General features: G+C 44.3%; 1 protein-coding gene and 1 non-coding gene across 3 annotated transcripts in view; both read left to right on the forward strand.

Moving 5' to 3' along the window:
* Nucleotides 1–22,138, forward strand: part of LOC126356285 (toll-like receptor 2) — a 497,935-nt gene that overhangs the window by 45,693 nt on the left and 430,104 nt on the right. The gene's annotated exons all lie outside the window — the stretch shown is intronic.
* Nucleotides 14,298–14,372, forward strand: Trnat-ugu (transfer RNA threonine (anticodon UGU)). The gene has a single exon. It is a non-coding gene; the product is annotated as a tRNA-Thr (tRNA).

Raw genomic sequence — 22,138 nt, forward strand, 5'->3', positions numbered from 1 at the left:
GACTGTAGCACCTATAACCGCTCGGCCACCCCGGGCGGCACCATTCTGTCATACATTCAAACATCTTGAAGTAACATCGGTAGAACATTACGTAGGAAATCAGCATACATTGCACCATTTAGATTGTCATCGAAGAAATGGGGGCCAATTATCCTTCCTCCCATAATGCCGCACCATACATTAACCAGCCAAGCTCGCTGATTTTCCACTTGTCGCTGCCATCGTGGATATTCCGTTGCCCAATAGTGCATATTATGCCCGTTTACGTTACCGCTGTTGGTGAATGACGCTTCGTCGCTAAATAGAACGCGCGCAAAAGATCTCTCATCGTCTGGTAATTTCTCTTGTGCCCAGTGGCAGAACTGCACACGACACTGAAAGTCGCCATGCAATTCCTTATGCATGGAAATATGGTACGGGTGCAATCGATGTTGATGTAGCATTCTCAACTCCAACGTTCTTGAAATTCCCGATTCTCACGCATTTTGTCTCCTATTGATGTGCGGATTAGCCGCGACACCAGCTAAAGCACCTACTGGGGTACCATCATTTGTTGCAGATCGTTGTTGACGTTTGACACGTGGCTGAACACTTCCTGTTTCTTTAAATAACGTAACTGTCCGGCGAACGGTCCGGACACTTGGATGATGTCGTCGAGGATACCGAGCAGCATACATAGCACACGCCCATTCGGCATTTTGATCACAATAGCCATACATCAACACGATATCGACCTTTTCCGCAATTGGTAAACGATCCATTTTAACACGGATAATGTATCACGAAGCAAATACCGTCCGCACTGGCGGAATTTTGCGTGATACCACGTACTTATACGTTTGCGACTATTACAGCACCATCTATCGCAAAGCGAAAAAAGTGGTCCAACTAAAACATTCATATTTTCTTACGTACTACAAAAATCTGTAATAAAAAATGGGGGTTCCTATTTTAAGAAACACTGTTGATATCCGTTTGACCTGTGGCAGCGCCATGTAGCGGGCCAACCATAGCGCCATCTGGTTTCCCCCTTCAAGCTAGACAAGTTTCGTTCTTTGTAGTTTTTTCGTTTGATGCTTATTTCGTGAGAAATTTTATAACACTACCGTCCGCTACTGCTATACCATAACCTTAAAGTTGGAAGCATGTCGTGAAATAAAACTATCTTGTTAAAGCAGTTATGGTATAAAGCAACAGAGCAGTGTTACCCTCTGAGAGGAATTTTGTTATGTTGACCGTGTTGTACCTAACAGAGGTGGCTTATTGGAAATGAAAGTCAGAATTACGTTAATATTTGAACAGTAACAAACAAATTTTGCCTATCTGCACTGTTTAACGGATAAAGAAAACGGTCGCCAGCCTAACTAGGCAAGAGAATGATTAACATTCTCGTTCAACAAAATTGTTATTAATAACTTTAATGGATAAATACAACCTATACTTTGTCACACGCGAGTGTAGTGAACTCTGACACATACATAGGTTTACGGTAAGATTGGAACTAACAGAGCAGCACAAACGATTTGCAAAATTATAACAGATACCGAAACACACTACTACTCTCAGGGCTTACACAAACTGAATGGTCTTTATAACGTCATTATTGCTATTCACTGCAGAATCATTAATTGGATATAAGTTAAGTCTCTCTCAGTCAAACACTTTACTATATAAAATGAAAGTTAATTGGTATCCACTAACAGGTGGTTTCTCACTATCTTTTGAATAAAGAAATAATGTTTTTCATAATTAGTGGTCTTCCCATTGCTTGTTATCTAGCATTAACACAATAGACGAACTGTGGATTCTGTTATATTATTAATATGCACATCCAATACGCAAAAGGAACAAACAATTAGCAAACATGAGATATAACATTCCACACTGCAGTTTTCCACTTTTACTACATTGAAACACAAAATTAACATATATGTAAGATACTGACTCACCTTCTGCGATTTACAAAAGGGAGTAATGTGATCATTAACTAAGGAAACTTTATAAGCCTCAGTCTTAAGAAACTTTAATTTGAAGTTGGCAACAACAAATTAATAAGCAGTTTTACTAGGAAAATTATTTTCATCAAACATCATTAACTGTAACTCACTCTCTTGCCACATTAACTTTAACTTTCTTTTTACTATGTTCAAGAGGCATCAATTCGCGAAACACTGGTCTTTAATGTTGTCTCAGTAAGGACACTCGGAAATCACTTTAATTCAAACGGAGGGGAACCTGAGAGGTGTTATGATAAGGAGAAATATCAAGGTAGGTACATAAAATCAGTTGTAAATTACCTTATATTTGAGCACACTAACACATCCATTAAGCTGATCCTTCACTGTACATTGCTATAGTGCTCCATTACAGTGATTGCGCAATCTGGTGGCGATGGCATATCGGTAGGTGGAATTGCAGGTAGAATTGCTGGACTGTGTCATTTCTTGGTGGCGATGCTAGATACACATTCCAGAATAATTCCAGCTATTTATCCATCCATCCGACGCATTGGAAAGTACCAGAAAAAGCCTCTCTCGGAACCAGCACAATATGCATCTTACATGGCAGTGCACATTTTGGTAGGTCGACCCGACTCATAGCTCGTTCCCGACTGACTCTTGTGCCACCTTTTCTACCTAGGCCAACCACAATTTGCGCGCGCTACACAGTTCCGTTCCCGGGGGGAACCACAACAACTTCTACATACAGAATAACTAAGAACCCTAAGTGAGGATCAGCAGTTTACATAACAGTAACCAAATACATTAAATAAAACAGAACATTTGCACATATTGACACTTCTACAAAAAATTGTTCATTCAGAAATTACAATTATATATAGTAAGTTTTGTTCCCTCCAAATGAGACAAAGAATTTTAATGACAGATATGCTATATTGCATAGACTCAAATCAAGACATCAAAGTTCTTACAAAGAAAGGTGTATACAATTTTGTGTTATCTATTCTATCAAACACACTTACAGAAGCTCAATGATGTAACATTAAATGAAACAGAAGCAAAATAATCCGTACAGTATTAGAGCTATGGTGTTACAATTTGGCCCGGTCCCTATCAATGGACCCCCCTGTATATGCATCCTGAAGGGAGAACTAAAATTTGTAACAAGGGCAGGATTCGAACCCAGTACAAATTTTCGCTTCAGTCCGCAAATATACGTCGTAGATGTTTTATACTTGAAAAGGTGTCTGGGACTATATAGCTAAATTTGATAAGAGCACAAATAAATCTGCAGTTCCAACATAAACCCCGGAGATCGGGTAGCCAAGTGTGATAGGAGTGGCAGGGCTTCTTTTGTCACTGGTGAAACTCCATACAGTAAGCACTGACTGAGCATCCCCTCACATTTGAGAGATCGACAACTCCGCAATGCCCGTGAACAAAGCAAGTTCGAAAAAAAAAACGAAACGTTTCATGTTCGATCCAAGAATAGACAACACGATTTTCGCCAAGTCTGGTCCACAACCTGAAACGCTAAGAAATGTTTCTGAAAATGCTGCATGTACGATTCTCAGTTTTCCTTCGTTTCTTGGAGCTGCGTAAAATCTAGGTGAGCAAGTGACTGGGTTGGGGTCGGTTCAGGAGCAGCCATGGCGCCCTGCGAAGCAATAACCAATTGACCAGGCAAGTCTAACTGCTGTTGAAGTACCTGTTGCTGCTGCCGCTGTTATTCTAACAGATCGTGGTTGCAGAACACGGGCATACGAAACAACCTCGCCGCCAAAAACTGTACTATCTACAATTTTAGTACAATAACTAAGTTCAAATGACACACACCAGAAGTTCACATGCATGTGACGCATTGAAATAGAGAAAAGAACAGTCCTGGCCGACACCGGTAACGGGTAAACGTTCGTTGTTACAAGATCACTGAACAGTCCTAATCGGCAAGGTAAGCCTTCACTGTGACACCAGTTCAGTACAAGTAATTCCCTATCTTCTATAAAAGGTGTCGTGAACTCTCATTTCGGTAACTTCTCCATCGACAGATTGCCGACATCCCGCAGTAACGCTCTCCGCTAGGCTACCGTAACTTAAAACCTTGAGCACTATCGCGGCATGCTCCCCCTGTTAGCAACTACCCCAAGACAGCAGTCTCATATAGCTTGCACTCGCCTACAGAACAGGTAGCATTAACTCGCCACTCAGATAAGTCAGCGTCCTGCTCGACTCAAGCGTGCAAGTTATCGGCTACGTATCTACTTTCAGGCGTCCATCATTCGTCAGCGCACTGAAGAAAGTGTGGATAAGCGCTACAACTCTATTAAAAAATTATCAATAATTAATAATGTCATAATAGAGAATAGTCATAAACATAGAGAATAGTCATAAGCATAAACCGAGAGCAGCCCTGACAGTAAACCATTACAAAAAAATATCCATCAGATGTATTGTGAAATGATTTGTCTGAAAGTAAGAAATGAAACGGATTACAGAAATATTTCACGCACGTCACTTGTTGCACAAAATTTCGCGCATCACTGAAAGGCGAGTCAAATGTTCCTCAAATCGTTTTTATCTCCTACATAACAGACAAAAATTTTCACAAAATTTGGCTCATGTTTTTATTCATTTTTTTTATTTTTAAGTTTCGTTCAGACATCCCACTTCCATTCCTAGCCTCTTCAGTTCTCGAAATTTATGTATAATTTGTGACGATGCTGCTGTACATATACTATTTTAGGACAGGTTATAAAAAGAGATCTGAAGATGGTCATTCCTGACAGACACCGGTAATCTAAACACCAAAGGTTTTGTGATAAATGTCGAAAATAAAAAAAATTCATTCTAGTTCTCGAAATGTTCAGTATTTAGTACTTAAAAAATGGCTCTGAGCACTATGCGACTTAACTTCTGAGGTCATCAGTCGTTTATAACATAGAACTAATTAAACCTAACTAACCTAAGGACATCACACACACACATTCATGCCCGAGACATGATTCGAACCTGCGACCGTAGCGGTCACGCGATTCCAGACTGCAGCGCCTAGAACCGATTTGGTATTTGATTCGGCATCTAGACACAACACAAGGTAGCTAGCATTGAAAACATGATTGTTTTAAACACATGCGCCCGTGAAATAAACTAACGAAAAAAATCGCAACATCAGAAACGTAGTAAATAATGTAGAATAATGAAATTTCGAGAATACATTTTTCTAGCTAGCATATTGAAGTGATTAACATTGCAACATCACAGCTTAATAGAAAAGCGATGTAAGCCATTGCGTATGTGAAATGCTAGTACATTAATAACTGGTGTAACCGCCACAATATTAATGCAATCTTGCAGACGTGCAGGCATTGTGTCGTACAGTTGCTAGATGAAGGTTTGTGGGATGAACTGGCATGCCTGTGACACTTGGTCAGTCAGTACAGGAATGGGGAATACTGTCCGTGGATGACGCTGGAGTTTACGTCCGATGATGTCCCATATGTGCTCGAATGGTGACACATCTGGTGATCAAGCAGGCAAGGCAACATGTCGATACTCTGCAGAGGATGTTGGGATACAACAGTGGCATGTGGGAGAGCGTTACCCTGTCGGGAAATACCCCCAAGAATGGTGTTCATGAAAGGCAGCACAACAGATCGAATCACCAGACTGATTAACGAAATCCAGTTCAGTACAAGTAATATCCTATCTTCAGTGTTGCAGTGAGAGTGCGTGCGATAACGAGAGTTCTCTCCTGCTGTCATACGAAATCGCAGCCCTGGCCATAACTCCATGTGAGGGTCCAGTGTGTCTGGCTCGATGTAGTTTGGGGTCAGTGGAATGTACGCTACAGGGCGTATGGCTCGGAGTTGTCCGTGGAGTAATCCATTTGTATCAGTTCGTTGTGTCACTGTGGTGCCAACTGCTGCTCAGATCGCTGCTGCACTGTGTGCTACAGCCATACCCCGAACACGTAGCCGTCCGTAGAGTCCCGTCTTCTTGTGACCGTACATTCCCGTGACCACCACTGCCAACAATCATGTACAGTGCCTCCATTCCTGCCAGTCTTTCTGCAGTATCGCAAAAGGAACATCCAATTTGTCGTAGCTCTGTTGCACGACCTCGTTCGAACTGAATAAGGCGTTGACAGTGGCGTCTTTGTCGCCTTATAGGTATTCTTGACTAACATCAAGTCACCAAGTCCTTTACAGCGTGTGTTTACAGCAAACGTAACTTGCATCCACATAGTGGCGACTGAGGCGAAATTAGAACACGCCCATAAACTTCCGTTATGTTGCAAACTCCTTCTATGTGTAGAGATTTTGTTGCCTGAGGTGTATTTCAATTTTCCCTAAAATCGTAATTATGTTTTCCTTAATTACACTGAGTAAATTCGGGTAATTAGATATTATCTTCGCAAAACTAGACTTCATGCTGGTGAACTTGGTACCTCATTTGTCCGTTACCCACTCTTCATTTGTGTACTGAAATTGCGACAAAAATCCATTTAGTAATTTATAGCGAGTCTTATTTGACCAATAACAGGGGTACAACAGTAGAGACTTAGGTAAAGTCTCTACATAAAAAACTTAAAAAACAATGTTTTAACAACAGCTATATTAATACTGGGCCCGAGAAAGAGTGTGCATGTAGTTTCTACCATGTTAGGGAGAGAGCACTGAACTCACGAGATCGTGATCGAAATGTTAAAGAGGCCGTTGGGGAGATTTCTTATCAGACGGCTGCTGCTGTCGGTGTTAGGCTGAGGCGAGACATAGTCGCGCACGTCAACTGAAAACGATGACATCCGAGTGCAGATGAGGTTGTGACTCCCTGTCGAGTTCGTAATATTTGTTTATTTACCGGTTTCGGCTTATGTTAAAGCCACCTTCAGAATTTTTGGCTCCCTTTGGCTGGTGCTGGCGGCCCCTCGATTTTTCGTGATACAACGATCGCGTATCGCGAAGGACCTAACGGTGTTACGAAAGGATAGGCTAAACACAGTTGGCGGAGGCGTGTTTGTTGCTGTCAGAAGTACTTTAACTTGTCGCGAAATTGAAGTAGATACTTCCTGTGAGGTAGTATTGGCAGAGGTCATTGTTGGCAACCGGAATAAAATAATAATTGGATTCTTTTACCGACCTCCCAATTCAGATGATGCAGTTGCTGAAAGGTTCAAATTATGAGTTTGATTTCAAACACGTACCTGAATTATACGATAATAGTTGGTGGCGACTAATATTTAACCCTCGGTATGTTGGGGAAAATACATGTTTAATTCCGGAGGTACGCATAAAATATCATCCGAAATTGCGCTAAACGCATTGTCTGAAAACTATCTCGAGCAATTAGTTTATGAACCCACGCGAATAGTAAACGGTTGTGAAAACACATTTGACCTCTTAGCAACAAATAATCCTGAGTTAATAACGAGCATAAAAATCGATTCAGGGATTAGTGAACACAGGGCTGTCGTAGCAAGATTGAATATTGTAATCCCCAAATCCTCGAAAAATAAGCGAAAAATATATCTATTCAAAAAAGCAGATAAAAATTCATTCGAAGCCTTGCCGAGAGACAATCTCCACTCATTCCAAATTAACAACCTAAGTGTAGACCAGACGTGGCTTAAATTCAAAGAAATAGAATCGGCAGCAGTTGAGAGATTTATATCAAATAAATTAACAAACGACGGAGCTGATCCTCCTTGGTACACAAAACGGGTTAGAATACTGTTGCAGAAACAACGAAACAAACATGCCAAATATAAACAGACGCAAAATTTCCAAGACTGGCGATCCTCTATAGAAGCTCGAAATTAAAGAGGACTTCAATGCGAGATGCTTATAACAGTTTCCACAACGGAACTTTGTCTTGAAACCTGGCAGAAAATCCAAAGCTATTTTGGTCGTATGTGAAGTTTGTTAGCGGCAAGAAACAATCAATGCCTTCTCTGCGCGATGGTAATGGACGTACTATCGAATACAGTGCTCCCAAAACAGAGTTACTAAACACAGCCTTCCGAAATGCCTTCACAAAAGAAGACGAAGTAAATATTCCAGAATTCGAATCGAGAACAGCTGTCAACATGAGTAACATAGAAGTACATATCCTCAGAGTAGTGAAGCAACTAAAATCACTTAATAAAAAAAAGTCTTCTGGTCCCGACTGTATACCACTTAGGTTCCTTTCGGAGTATGTTGACACGTGAGCTCCATACTTAATAATCATATACAACCGTTAGCTCGACGAAAGATCCGTACCCAAAGACTGATAAGTAGCACAGGTCAAACCAATATTCAAGAAAGGTAGTAGGAATAATTCACTAAATTACAGGCGCATATCGTTAACGTCGATATGCAGCAGGATTTTAGAACATATATTGCGTTCGAACATAATTTATTACCTCGAAGAAAACGCTCTATTGACACACAGTCAACATGGGTTTAGAAAACATCCTTCTTGTGAAACACAACTAGCTCTTTATTCATATAAAGTGCTGAGTGCTATTGACAAGGGATTTCAGATCAATTCCGTATTTCTGGATTTCTAGACGGCTTTTAACACTGTACAACACAAGCGGCTCGTACTGAAATTGCGGGCTTATGGAATATCGTCTCAGTTATGTGACTGGATCTGTTATTTTCTGTCAGAGATGCCACAGTTCGTAGTAATTGACGGAAAGTCATCGAGTAAAACAGAAGTGATTTCTGGCGTTCCCCAAGGTAGTGTTATACGCCCTTTGCTGTTCCTTGTCTATATAAACGATTTGGGAGACAATATGAGCAGCCGTCTTCGGTTGTTTGCAGATGACGCTGCCGTTTATCGACTAATAAAGTCATCAGAAGATCAAAACAAACTGTAATACGATTTAGAAGAAATATCGGAATGGTGCGAAAAGTGGCAGTTGACCTTAAATAACGAAAAGTGTGAGGTAATCCACATGAGTGCTAAAAGAAACGCGTTAAACTTCGGTTACACGATAAATCAGTCTAATCTAAATGCCGTAAATTCAATTAAATACCTAGGTATTACAATTACGAACAATTTAAATTGAAAGGAACGCACAGAAAATGTTGTGGGGAAGGCTAACCAAAGACTGCGTTTTATTGGCAGTACACTTATAAAATGTAACAGACCTTCTAAGGAGACTGCCTACACTACGCTTGGCCGTCCACTTTTAGAATACTGTTGCGCGGTGGAGGATCGTTACCAGATAGGACTGACTGAGTACATCGAAAAAGTTCAAAAAAATGCAGCACGTTTTGTATTATCACGAAATATGGGAGAGAGTGTCACAGAAATGATACAGGATTTGGGATGGACATATTTAAAAGAAAGGCGTTTTTCGTTGCGACGGAATCTTCTCACGAAATTCCAATCATAAACTTTCTCCTCTGAATGCGAAAATATTTTGCTGACACCGACTTACATAGGGAGTAAGGATCACCAAGATAAAATAAGGGAAATTAGAACACGTACGGAAAGATATAAGTGTTCATTCTTCCCGGGCGCTATACTAGATTGAAATAATAGAGAATAGTGAAGGTGGTTCGATGAACCCTCTGCCAGGCACTTAAATGTGATTTGCAGAGTATCCATGTATATATAGATGTACTGTCCAAATATTATTACGTTCTCGACTGTTCATTTTTAGCTTAAATATAGCATGAGGTGGCTGCTGTCCATTGACTATGTTGCCTAAATTTATGAAAATTTGATTAGCTGCAAGGCGGCAAATGCCTGGAGCAAATCGCATTTGCGTCGGAGGCGACTTACGGCAGACGTTTTGGATGCGAGCTAGAGACGGAGAAATCAGGATGTTAGTGGCTGCGCTACCGACATTTATGGCCTCGGAGGCGCTGCACTTCAGTGAACTCATGACCCTAAAAGATACGACCGTTGTCAATCCTGGGTGCAAGCAGATCGGTAATTAACTATGTTCTTTGCAAATAAAAGTTTCATATTCTGCCTCAGTTCCTACCGTCACCTACGGTTGTCCCTGTAAGTCTGATCTCGCACAAGACAGAGAAACTTTTTTAATGGTTGGTACAATCTGGAGCAAGTTGGCAATCGCAACTAAAATATGATTACGGATAGCAGTACTTTCACAGTATATTCTAGTCTCCTTTCTTGGAATTGTTGCTGAAGGTTTAATCTGCAATAGACAAATCTTAAGGAGTTCTAAATTAAAGTGGTAGTTCCAATACAAATTCGCGTCTGGGCTGGTCATTGGAGAAGTGTCTCGAATCTGTAAATAGGTGGACACCTTTTAGAGGTACAGATGTAGACATTAATATTTAGTTATTACCATGAAAAAACAGAGTTACATGTTTGTTGTTTGTTTGCACGAAAAAATCAGTAATCTTGCTATGTACTGAAATTACGGCGGCACAGCACCGTAGCAGACCACTAGAGGAGCTAAATCATAGCAGCGCAAGACATTGATTACGTTGGATATCGTGCTGTTATTCGTTTCCTGCATTGGAAAGGGAACGGAACTGCTACAATCCATGCTGACAGTGACAATGTGCTACCGTATGACAGTGTTTAGGTGGCGAAGGCGCTTCCAGTGCAGTAAGGCAAGCCTGAATGATGGAGAACGAAGCGACGACCATTTCTCCGTGAATAACGAGGAATTGCAACATAAATGGAGGCTCTGGTGCCCAAAGAACGGCGTCCGACAGGTGAGGTGATAGTGGATGGGCTGATAATCTGTCACGGCTCAGTTTTTAATGTCTTGCAGGATGAAGATGTCTAAGGTCGCCTCCAGCTCTGTTTAGTGACTGCTCGCGCTAATTCAAAAAGAGCGTCGAACCGAAGAAGCATTAGACCTGCGAGCACGGCCGTTATTGGGTTGGGTTGTTTGGGGGAAGAGACCAAACAGCGAGGTCATCGGTCTCATCGGATTAGAGAAGGATGGGGAAGGAAGTCGCCCGTGCTCATTCAAAGGAACCATCCCAGAATTTGCCTGGAGCGATTTAGGGAAATCACGGAAAACCTAAATCAGAATGGCCGGACGCGGGATTAAACCGTCGTCCTCCCGTATGCGAGTCCTGTGTGCTACCACTGCGCCACCTCCCTCAGTCACGGGAGTTATTGGCAGGTTAGATGGCCAGTTTGGATGACCGCTTTGGCTGGGTAATCTCCCTGGACGATGCTATGTGTACCAACTGGAACACTAGGAGACATTTGATACATGTGTATTCACCTTTGCCGAAGTAACCGAAGATGAACCATGTTGCACAACGAATTTTGTTTCCTTTTTTCTATCATGTGCTAATGTGCTATATCACACTGTAAATATCGCACTAAAATCATGCCATATCTCTTCGAATGAGAGCCAGAAATCGCAATTGAAACTTCGAACGCATGCTGGTATGCAAATAAAGCGGACGAAAACATGTTCTGTTGCGCTATCGCCGTGATAACTAGAAACCAGTATCTACTACGATTATGAATTTGGTTTAAAGTTGAAATATCATTTTCTATTAAGAACATGAATGTAAGACCACACTTTCTGTTATTGCTTCAAATATCATACCTGAAAAATCACAATCGTAATCATCAAGAAACGATCACACAACTGATTACGATAAGAGTTGAAAGAAAAATGCTGCTTAAATCTCTGTTACATGTTATTTTATAATACGTAAAGAATCAGCGATTGCGTGCAGTTAGCGGCACAGAACTTTACATTGTCATTATATCTCTGTGGATGGCAGCCGCCATGGTTCTTTTTCTACCTCTACGCCAGCCGCTTGCACAAAGACCTCTCTGCCGCGCTACTTGCGCGCTTGTGCGTAAATTTAGATACAATTCATCACAAGAAGTACAGGGTACGTTATACCGCTCTACAATCGACAAAGAGAATGGACGTGGATGTGTGTTATCAACTGCGCGTGATCTGATGTGACTGTATCCCTTCCGGCACTATGAGTGCTGCGTTGATCACAGCACCAGGTCGGTATTTGTAACTGTGTGTGATGTACGTATTACGCAAGGGTGAAGTATGCGGGATTTTTGTGGAGCAGTTGACGCAACGGCTCCGTTCCGAGTGATCAAGTACACTGATTAGAAATTCACTGGCTCGGGTTCGATTCTGTTTGTTACTATCACTCTCGGCTGCTATGATCGCTGGTTCGAATCTGCCTCGGGCATGGATGTGTGTGATGTCCTTAGGCTAGCCTCGGGCATGGATGTGTGTGATGTCCTTAGGCTAGTTAGGTTTACGTAGTTGTAAGTCTAGGGGACTGATGACCTCAGATGGTTCAGAGTGGCTCTGGGCACTATGGGACTTAACATCTGAGGTCATCAGTCCCCTAGACTTAGAACTACGTAAACCTAACTAGCCTAAGGACATCACACACATCCATGCCCGAGGCAGGATTCGAACCTGCGACCGTAGCGGTCGCGCGGTTCCAGACTGAAGCGCCTAGAACCGCTCAGCCACCCCGGCCGGCTGACCTCAGTTGGTAAGTCCCATTATGCATAGAGCCATTTGAACAATTTGTTACTATCACTCCTTTAAAAAAAATATTCTACTCCTCACAATATTAAACGATTAAAAACAAAATTTTAAATATATTTCAATCATTCAATTTGTATTCTTAACGTTAACATATCAATTTAGTTACCTTTTAAGTCAGAAGGCTGTATGCCACCATGTTGTAGCATATTGACAAAGTTTTGCACGAGCCGCTACTGCCTGACATGGCTCCAGTGTCCACTTAATCTAGTCTCGAATGAATAAATCATTGCGTGCCAAGTATTTCCAGAATACTGAGGACCTCTTTATGGGGTGAAACGTTTCCTAAACAGCCAAAATGCAAACTTCTACTATCGACGTTTCCGCCAAGTCATCCACCACCGAGAAAAATTTGTCACATAGAGTGGAGCATATCTAGAGTCAGAGGTAGCACCCAGTTTCATAGTCACAGCTTGTTTTCTTATTTTGTTTTCCTGATATTCAACAGTTTGTCAGTCGCCATTTAGGCACTTCTCCCTTATAGGGTATCATCATTACAATCTTAGGACGCGGAATACATAACCGTAGTTTCACGCTGAATTGAAGGACACACAGTTTTTAAAATTATAATCGGGTTGTACATGTGGAATAATAATAAGGCCGGAGCAGCGTCCTGCGACCTTGGCTGCTGCAGGCGGCAAACAGCGTCGTAAATAAGTGGCCGACGGCCGTTCTAGCAGCTGTGGCGGAGCGTGGTTAGGCCCATATCTCACACTGCTGTCTGCTTTTGCTCCTGCTGCTGTTGCTGACATTCACGATGACCAGAGGCGGGGTATGCAAGCTCACGTTAGGTGACGCACGAGTTGCGGCGCAGTCCGAAAGCTGACGCTATTCAAACCACAAGCGATTATCCCCTGCATCTGTACTCTGCGAACCACTGCGAAGTCTGGGGCAGAGGTTACTGACTACTGTATTACATACTAAGACGTCTCCTCGCGTGGGAAGAAGTACAGGTCATACTTCTCTGTACAAGCTGTTATTGGATCGGTGTATAAGTTCGTAGCGTTCCCCATAAGTTAAATAAACACGATACAGATAACAGAGACGTTAGTCATCATTAACATATTTTCCTGCACTATATACAACACTGTGGGAACACTAGGGTAACATTTCGATTCCTCAACTGTAATAATCACGTGGTTTTGATGCGAAGAACTCGTCGAGCCATGTTCGGAGCGCATTATCATCCGAAAAGGAAATTTCTTGAAGGTTGTTCGAAAAGAAAAAGGTGATAATCTAAGGGCACAATATCAGGTGAAGAAGGTGGGCGCGGACTGCCTTCCCATCCCATCGTATTGCTTGTTAGTCTAACAGCATGCGGGCCGGCATAATTTTAGAGTAGCATCGCTTCACGAAGTCTTCATGATCGCTGTTCTTGGACAGCGTCTGCAAGATGTCTCATTGTTAACAATAAGTGTCATCGTTGATGGCTACACGGCAGGGAAGCAATTCATAGAACGGCACACCGTCTCTGTTCCACCAAATGCAAAACATTATCTTTTGTGAAGTGATAATTAAATGGACACCCTAGCTGCAAACAGGCTTTGATGTACTTCATTAGGGACATGTTGAAAATGTGTGCTCCGATGTGTACTCGAACCCGGGATCTCCTGCTAACATGGCAGGCCCTCTCTCCATCTGAGCCACCGAGGGCACAGAGTTTAGCGCGACTGCAGGGACTTATCCTTTGCACGCTCCCCGTGAGACCCACATTCCCAACATGTCCACACCACTACATTCGAGTGCGCCTAAGAGATGTTCTCACGGGGAGCGTGCAAGGGATAAGTCCCTGCAGTCGCGCTATCCTATGTGCCCTCGGTGGCTCAGATGGATAGAGCGTCTGCCATGTAAGCAGGAGATCCCGGGTTCGAGTCCTGGTTGGGGCACACATTTTCAACATGTCCCTAATGAAGTACATCAACGCCGGTTTGCAGCTAGGGTATTCATTTATAATGTTACTTAAAAACCGTCTTGATTGCAAATATTTTTATTCATATGACCGGTTTCGGTTCATTCGGAACCATCTTCAGATCTGATATTTCAGTTACAGGAGTAACCCGTCTAAATCCAGCAGTTATCACATGCTACGTCACATAGCATGTGATAACTGCTGGATTTAGACGGGTAACTGAAATATCAGATCTGAAGATGGTTCTGAATGAACCGAAACCGGTCATATGAATAAAAATATTTGCAATCAAGACGGTTTTTAAGTAACATTATAATTTCACTGATTGCTGTTGTCCCATAAGACATTATGTCTGTTTTTGCAAAGGTATTCATTTAATTATCATTTCATTTCTAGCAAACCTGCATGGTCATATACGGTAACTGTTCTTTCGGGAACAGATACTATCGTCATGTATAATTATCTTTTTTGGTAGTTGCTACTTTGTTTGGGCGCTATTATTCCTTTTGGTAATGTTAGCATAAAAACACCATTTCTCGTCACCAGGATGGGAATGGCTAGTGCGGCCCACAGTCTGCCTTCGGCGGTGCTACGGCACGGACGTCTGTTTACGTCCCTGCCGGAGAAGTTCGTGCTCGCGCAGTTGTTTACCTCTTCTTCGCACTCGCGCGTTTAGACGACTCGATATAGAATGGCACATGCATACCGAAAGTCGACTCTCAAGATTAGTTTTTCGAATGACTATGCGAGACCGAAAGCCTACGAAATAGAAAGGTTCCTACGAGGCGAAGTTAAACTTGACTACAACGAACTTATCGGAATCCACCTCTCCATAGTGAGCACTGTCGTTTACGTCAAGCTGGTTAACGATGCAGTATGTGACAGAATCATCCGAGATACTAAACATGGACTCAAATTTCGTCACTCTGATGGACATGTTGGAGAAGTAACTATTGATCATGCAGCACTGGGCTTACGAAACATACGCATTTTCGAACTTCCCTTCGAGGTTCCGTCTGACTTGGTCGTTGACGCCTTGCGCCCATATGGAAGAGTGCTTAGCCACGTTGAGGAAAAATGGTCCAACTTCACGACTTACCCCGTTCTCAATGGGGTGCGTCAAATCAGAATAGAACTGACACAACATGTACGCTCGTACTTGTTCATCGGCGGATGCAGAGCTATAGTCATCTACGATGGACAACCCGAAACATGCTCAGGCTGCGGGAAAGAGGGCCACGTCCGTTCCGAATGTATGCAGCGGAGGATAGTGCAAGTTCCAAACGGCGAACCCGTACCTCCGTCCACGTTGACGCTGCTGCCGCTAACGAATGCGGACGCATTTCGAACAGATCCCATCCCGAAGAATGACCAGCTACAGAATCCTGACAGTTTACGGCAACCGACTGCAGCAGAGACCGCCTCCAGTGACGAAACGACGCACACCTCTGCCGCTCCGGCGCCGACGACGCCCTTAACCGAGCGGAAAGGATCGGTAGGAGGTATGGCAATTGATCCAGCGGTTGTGCCGACAGCTGCTTTCGTCACTGAGCACCGGGAGTCACTTCCGCACTCGGATACGGAGGCGCACACGCGCAAACAACGATCGCCGAAGCGCCACAAGAAACGACGGCTAACGCCGTCGGATACCTGCTTACTGCAGTCCACGTCAGACGGACTTAGGTGTAACGTCGATACAGTGCATCCGGATGCGCAACGGGAGGTTCTACCCCCCACACAGCAGTACGACGCGAATCATGCTAGACAGGGGTTGAATACAGACACACCGGACGGAAAGCCGACGGAAGGAGTCCCTCCACCCACCGCAGTAACGCCACCGTCTTCGGTCAGCCCGGCCGGAGAGACACTACGGGAGCTGGACCTCCAGCATAGGAACTGGGCCGACGAATCCGATACTGACCCACACGCCGACGACGCACCCGCAATGGCGAGTGCTGCGTCCACCGGATGTTAACCGCGTAGAAGATGCAGACTGACGCACAGACAGCATGTCATCGGGCATCAGCACACAAATTAACGTAAGCGTTCATGTGCGCTTTATGCACTGAGGAACAGCGGCAGCCATATCGAACAGCCTCTATTAATATTAATACGATCAGAGCGCCTGTCAAATTGCAATTATTACGAGACATGTTGCATGCGTCAGACGTCGACATCGTTCTGCTGCAGGAAGTATGTGTTGAGCTTCCGCGACCTCTGAGTACGATACGTACATTACACCTACTACCGACGGCGGCAGCGGAACAGCGATACTTCTACGTAACGGCATAGTAGCCGACGATGTGGTGTACCTGCTGTCAGCGCGAGGACTGGCGCTCACAGTGCTGGGAGTATGGGTCGTTAACATTTACGCACCGTCGGGGTCAGACGGCGCGAACGATCCCGATTTTACGCAGAGGAGATCGCAACACTATTCTTAGGTCGGTATGAACATGTCTTATTTGGAGGCGACTTCAACTGCGTGCTCGCACCAAAAGATTAACACCCGCATTATACTTCATGCCCGGAGCCGCGGTAACTCATACAGGACATGAATCTCATTGATATATGGGAGAAGATACATGGCGACAGACGTGGATACACCTACGTCACGTGTCACTCTGCAAGTCGTCTCGATCGCATTTACGTAACACGTCTTCTCGAACCTGCGATTCTCGATGCGGAATTGTGGCCTGTCGCCTTTTCAGATCACATAGCATATATATGCACGGTCTCCCTGAGTCGTCAACAAGTGCGGAGGAGTCGCACTGTTTGGAAACTGAATACAGCACACCTCAGGGAACCTGAGTGCAGACGCATAGTCGAAGACACTTGACACGTTTGTGAACGACGCCTTCCGACATATACGACGACGTTGCAGTGGTGGCTGGAATGCGTTACGCCTGCATTGCGCCGAGCGTTAATTGCATACGGAAGAGAGCAGATGATGTGGAGGCGACACACGACGGAATTTTATTTCACGATACTACGCGAACTTTCTGTACAAGCACCTTCACAGGAGCGTCGTGCCGGTATAAAACGAGCACAGGCCCAAATAATTTCCATAACGCGCCGCCGTCTGGAGGGTGTCCCAATCCGTGCAAGGGCTTTGAATGATTCCGTGGAGAATCACCGTCGATGTATCACGTTATCAGAGAAAAACAACGTAGCCGCAGAACCTTAATACAGACGGTCGTACTGCCAGATGGTCGCCCATGACAACGCAAAAAGATATTGCCAACGCTTTCGCGGAACACTACGGTCATCTCTATGAAGAAGCGGAACACGATCAGGCAGCCTTTCATGAGGTCCGATGAACACTCTCCGCGTGTCTTGACAAGTCGGCCAACCTGCAGTTAACAGGTGAAATCACAGTTGACGACGTAATGGAAGCGATTGATAAGGGAGCGTCGCACAACTCCGTTAGAGTTCTATCGTACATTTAAAGATCTCATGATTCCACAATGGACTGCCATGTACTGCGAATTGATGTCTCCCAACGTGCCTCTTCCACCCTCCTTCGTGGAAGGAATGAGCATCCGCATCCACAAACCATCTGGCGGCACAGGCATACAGGCCTACCGGCCACTGACCCTTCTTAATTGCGACTACAAGATCTACGCCAGGATACTTGCAGCACGCTTTAAAAGCCTAATACGCCAAGTGATTTCACTAGACCAAACCCAGCTAGGAGGAGACAGCAATACACAAACGGCACTCAGTGACTACCGTGATGTTATCGCACTGGCATCAACATGTCGTCTCCGGGGTGTATTGGTATCGATAGACTTCGATCGCGCATTTGACAGGCTGAGTCACGCTTATCTCACGGACGTGATGACGAAAATGAAGTTTCCGGAAAGTTTTGTCACCGTCGTTATGAGACTACTCCACGGAGCCGCATCAAAAGTGCTCATCCATGGACGCTTGGTGGGGTCCATCCCCATCTCACGATCGGTCAGACAAGGGTGCCTGCTGTCAACGATATTGTATGCCATCGCTGTCGAGCCGCTGCTCTGCGGGCTCCGGAATCGACTCCAAGGAATGACGATAAGGCACAACAAGTTTATATGCCGAACATACGCAGATGACCTAGTGTTTTTAGCACGGTCAGGCAACGAGGTAAAAGCTGACTTGCATTGGATTAATTTGTATTGTATGACTACGGGAAGTCGCCTGAACATGGCAAAGTCGGGAGCGATGAACATCGGGAGAGGACTCCCGACAGGAAGTGTAGCACCATTACAGCCGATCAACAAGATGAAATGCCTAGGAATTATCTTCACTACAGACGTTCGACGCACGGCGGCACTGAGTTACAGACATCTTCTGCAAACAATTCGTGCGAGTGTCCGAAGTCACAGGTTAAGGGCACTGGATATGATACAACGGGTCACCTTTGCCAACACTTATCTAGCCTCTCGCATCCCCCACTTGGCACAAACTCTTCGGCCCGCCGAATCCTGGCGGCACTAGGATATTTTGTGAGCACAGGTCTGCTTTCTAAGGTAGGATACGAAACCCTCACCCTTCCTCGTAGTCGTGGAGGTCTTGGACGTCCACGTAGGCGACCGAGCAGTGGCTATTTATGTAACCACAATGATAAAGATGTGTACACGACACCAGACAAGTCTAACGGGCACCTTGATCGACGAACTCGTTCCACCTTCTCGTTCGGCTCCAGGAGCGGTGGCTCACATCTCACCATCGCTTGCCCATATGCGAACCTTTTTTGTGGAACACAGTTATGTACATATGGAACTACCGACTACTAGGACGGCAACGGCACGTGATATATATCACATCTTGACTCGACGACGGCCGAATAATGCCGCAGAGCGCCGCCAGCCAACAGGTACGTGGTCAGTGGTATGGCGTACAGTGCACCATCCACACCTTGATACGGGAACGCGCGCACTGTGGTATCAGGTGCATACAATTCATATGGCGGACGAGCCACTGTGTCCGCAGTGCAATGTTATAGACACAGAGGAGCATCGCCTGAAATGCGGTCCTTTGGCGGACGTATGGTGTTCGGTCAAAAAAGTTATCGCCTTCCTCCTTCGGGTGGGGCTGCAAACAGTAGAACCACGCACATTACTTCTCCCAGATAGGACATATTATCCCCGAACAAAGACAAACGCAGTGACTTGGATTCGAGGTTTGACTGTGCGTTATCTTTTCCGAGATGGCAGTAAGAATGTGCTTGACTTTTAGGCCTTACTACAGGTACATCACTCACAGCTTATGAGACATCCGAGATATCGAACATATTACGCAAATTTTTTATGGAGTGCCTTGCTTGATCCCCCACCCAGTTGGGGTGTCCCGGGTAGGAGAATGTAATTATTGTCTATAAGTATCAGAACAAGAAAGGATCAGGACAGTGGAGAGGATCCACAAACACACGTGAAGACGTACCCGACACCAACGCGAGGTATGACGGGATTAACGAGGTACGCGCCTGAAAGAGGAACATAGACCGTTGTTGTTTCGTCCTGACAGAAGGATTTTTTTCACTATTATGTAAAAAAAGTCCAATTATTTACGTTTCCCAGAAAAATTTTATTTTATAAAGTCATCGTCTTATACATTTAAAAAATGCTAGAAGCTGTTTATGTTTGTTATTGTTACACCATTCTGCAAAAAACAAAAAAAGCGGTTCTAAGCGCTAAAAAAAGAACAATAAAAAAAGATGGATAGAGCGTCTGCCACGTAAGCAGGAGATCACGGGTTCGAGTCCCGGTTGGGGCACAAATTTTCAACATGTCCCTAATGAAGTACATCAACGCCGGTTTGCAGCTAGGGTGTCCATTTAATTATCATTTCATTTCTAGCAAAGCTGCATAGTCATCTACTGTAACTGTTCTTTCGGGAACAGATACTATCGTCATGTATAATTATCTTTTGTGGTAGTTGCTACTTTGTTTGGGCGCTATTATTCCTTTTGGTAATGTTAGCATAAAAACACCATTTCTCGTCACCAGTAACGATACGGGATAGGAATGGCCAGTGCGGCCGTTGTGGCCGAGCGGTTCTAGGCGCTGCAGTTCGGAACCGCGCTGCTGCTACGGTCGCAGGTTCGAATCCTGCCTCGGGCATGGATGTGTGTGATGACCTTACGTTAGTGAGGTTTAAGTAGTTTTAAGTCTAGGGGACTGATGACCTCAGATGTTAAGCCGCATAGTGATCAGAGCCATTTGAACCAAACTTGAGAAGCAGGGACGGGAGGCAATAAAAACGTATTCTTCGGTCTCCGTGCAATTGCAACGTTGTCACACGGTACACATTATCTGAGTAAAACCATATACACACCTATTATTGGACTTTAATGTGGAGTGTCTCCACCCTTCGCCTTTATGACGGCTTGGGACTTTGAAGCGTCTCAATATCTGTGACGGTATGACAACTCATTCTTTGTCAAGAGCTGAAACTGGAGAATGTAGAGATGTTTGGAGTAGGCCTCTTTAGCGAAGTTGTCGTTCTAGCTCATCACAAAAGTGCATTTCAGGAATGTTTTTCTACACAGACCATTGTCTAAAAGTTGTTGCACTATGCAGGGTGTATCACCGTTCTAATTCAATCAGTGTCTCCGAACAGTGTCTCTATCATAAGCAGTATGCTATGCTCTAAAAGATGTTGACAGTGTGGTATATTTAATGTTTCCTTAAGGGAAAAAAGGAGACCACATGATAATCATTAATAACGCTCACTTACCGTAACATTTTGCAGCTTCATCAGAGTTGAAATGTCCTTGATGGATTTGTCACTCAGGTTGCCTTTTGTGATCATTCCACATTCGAAGCCACTGAACTCTCTTGACAGACGCATTCTGCCGTACTATTTGTCTGCTTGCAACAGAATACGCCCCGCAGCCTTCTACACATTAAATGTATTCGCAATTGCGAATATGGACAACCATCACTCTAGAACAGAACGACGACAGTGAAACTTTGTGCCGGGCCGGGAGTCGAACCCGGATTTCCCGCTTATCCCAAGAGGTCGCCTTACCATTTGGCTATCCGTGAGCGACTCACGGCCAGACCTAAACTTCCATAAGTCGTTAACCATGTGTCGACAGCCCATACTCTTACATCCATCCTGTAAATTCCCGTACAGGCGGAACATTTTAGTTGAAATTCGCTTATGCTGTGTGGTCCGAACAAGACACACCACGGTAAAAGCACCAGAGCCGCAAACATGCCATACGGACTCGCCACTTGCGCGAGTTCCACCAGCACCAGGGGCCGCGCTGAGGATGAAGATATCGACTTCGCCTCGGGCAATTGCCGGCCAAGTACAGTCTTCCAATCACCGCACGACAACGGACAGTAGCCTAGTCGGGAACTAGAAGAGCACCTCTTAGTTGCACACCATAATCCAGGGCTGACTTCGATAGGGAATGTCATTTAGTCAACCCTTAGAACAGGGAATTGTTGTAAATTGCATTTGCTATATACTGTTAAGTCTACCTACGACTGTTTGCACTTAGCCATTGAGGGCCTTTTTTGTGTTACATTACAAGTAGTGTTGCAGACTTCTTATTCGTCAAGACACAAAGATAAGTAAACCTTTCAACTCATTTCTGTGACTTTGTTACTAATTTGATGGAGTGTTGTACAGCCTTCGTTGTCCTATACTGTTACCTGACCCTCGGGCATAGTTGTGTAATAGTGGCATGGAAAAATTGTCTTAGCGATGTATTACACCAGAAGCCGTTTCACGAACTCACAAACTCGGCCT

The sequence above is a fragment of the Schistocerca gregaria genome, chromosome 3 (genome assembly GCF_023897955.1).
Source record: "Schistocerca gregaria isolate iqSchGreg1 chromosome 3, iqSchGreg1.2, whole genome shotgun sequence".
Lineage (NCBI taxonomy): Eukaryota > Metazoa > Arthropoda > Insecta > Orthoptera > Acrididae > Schistocerca > Schistocerca gregaria.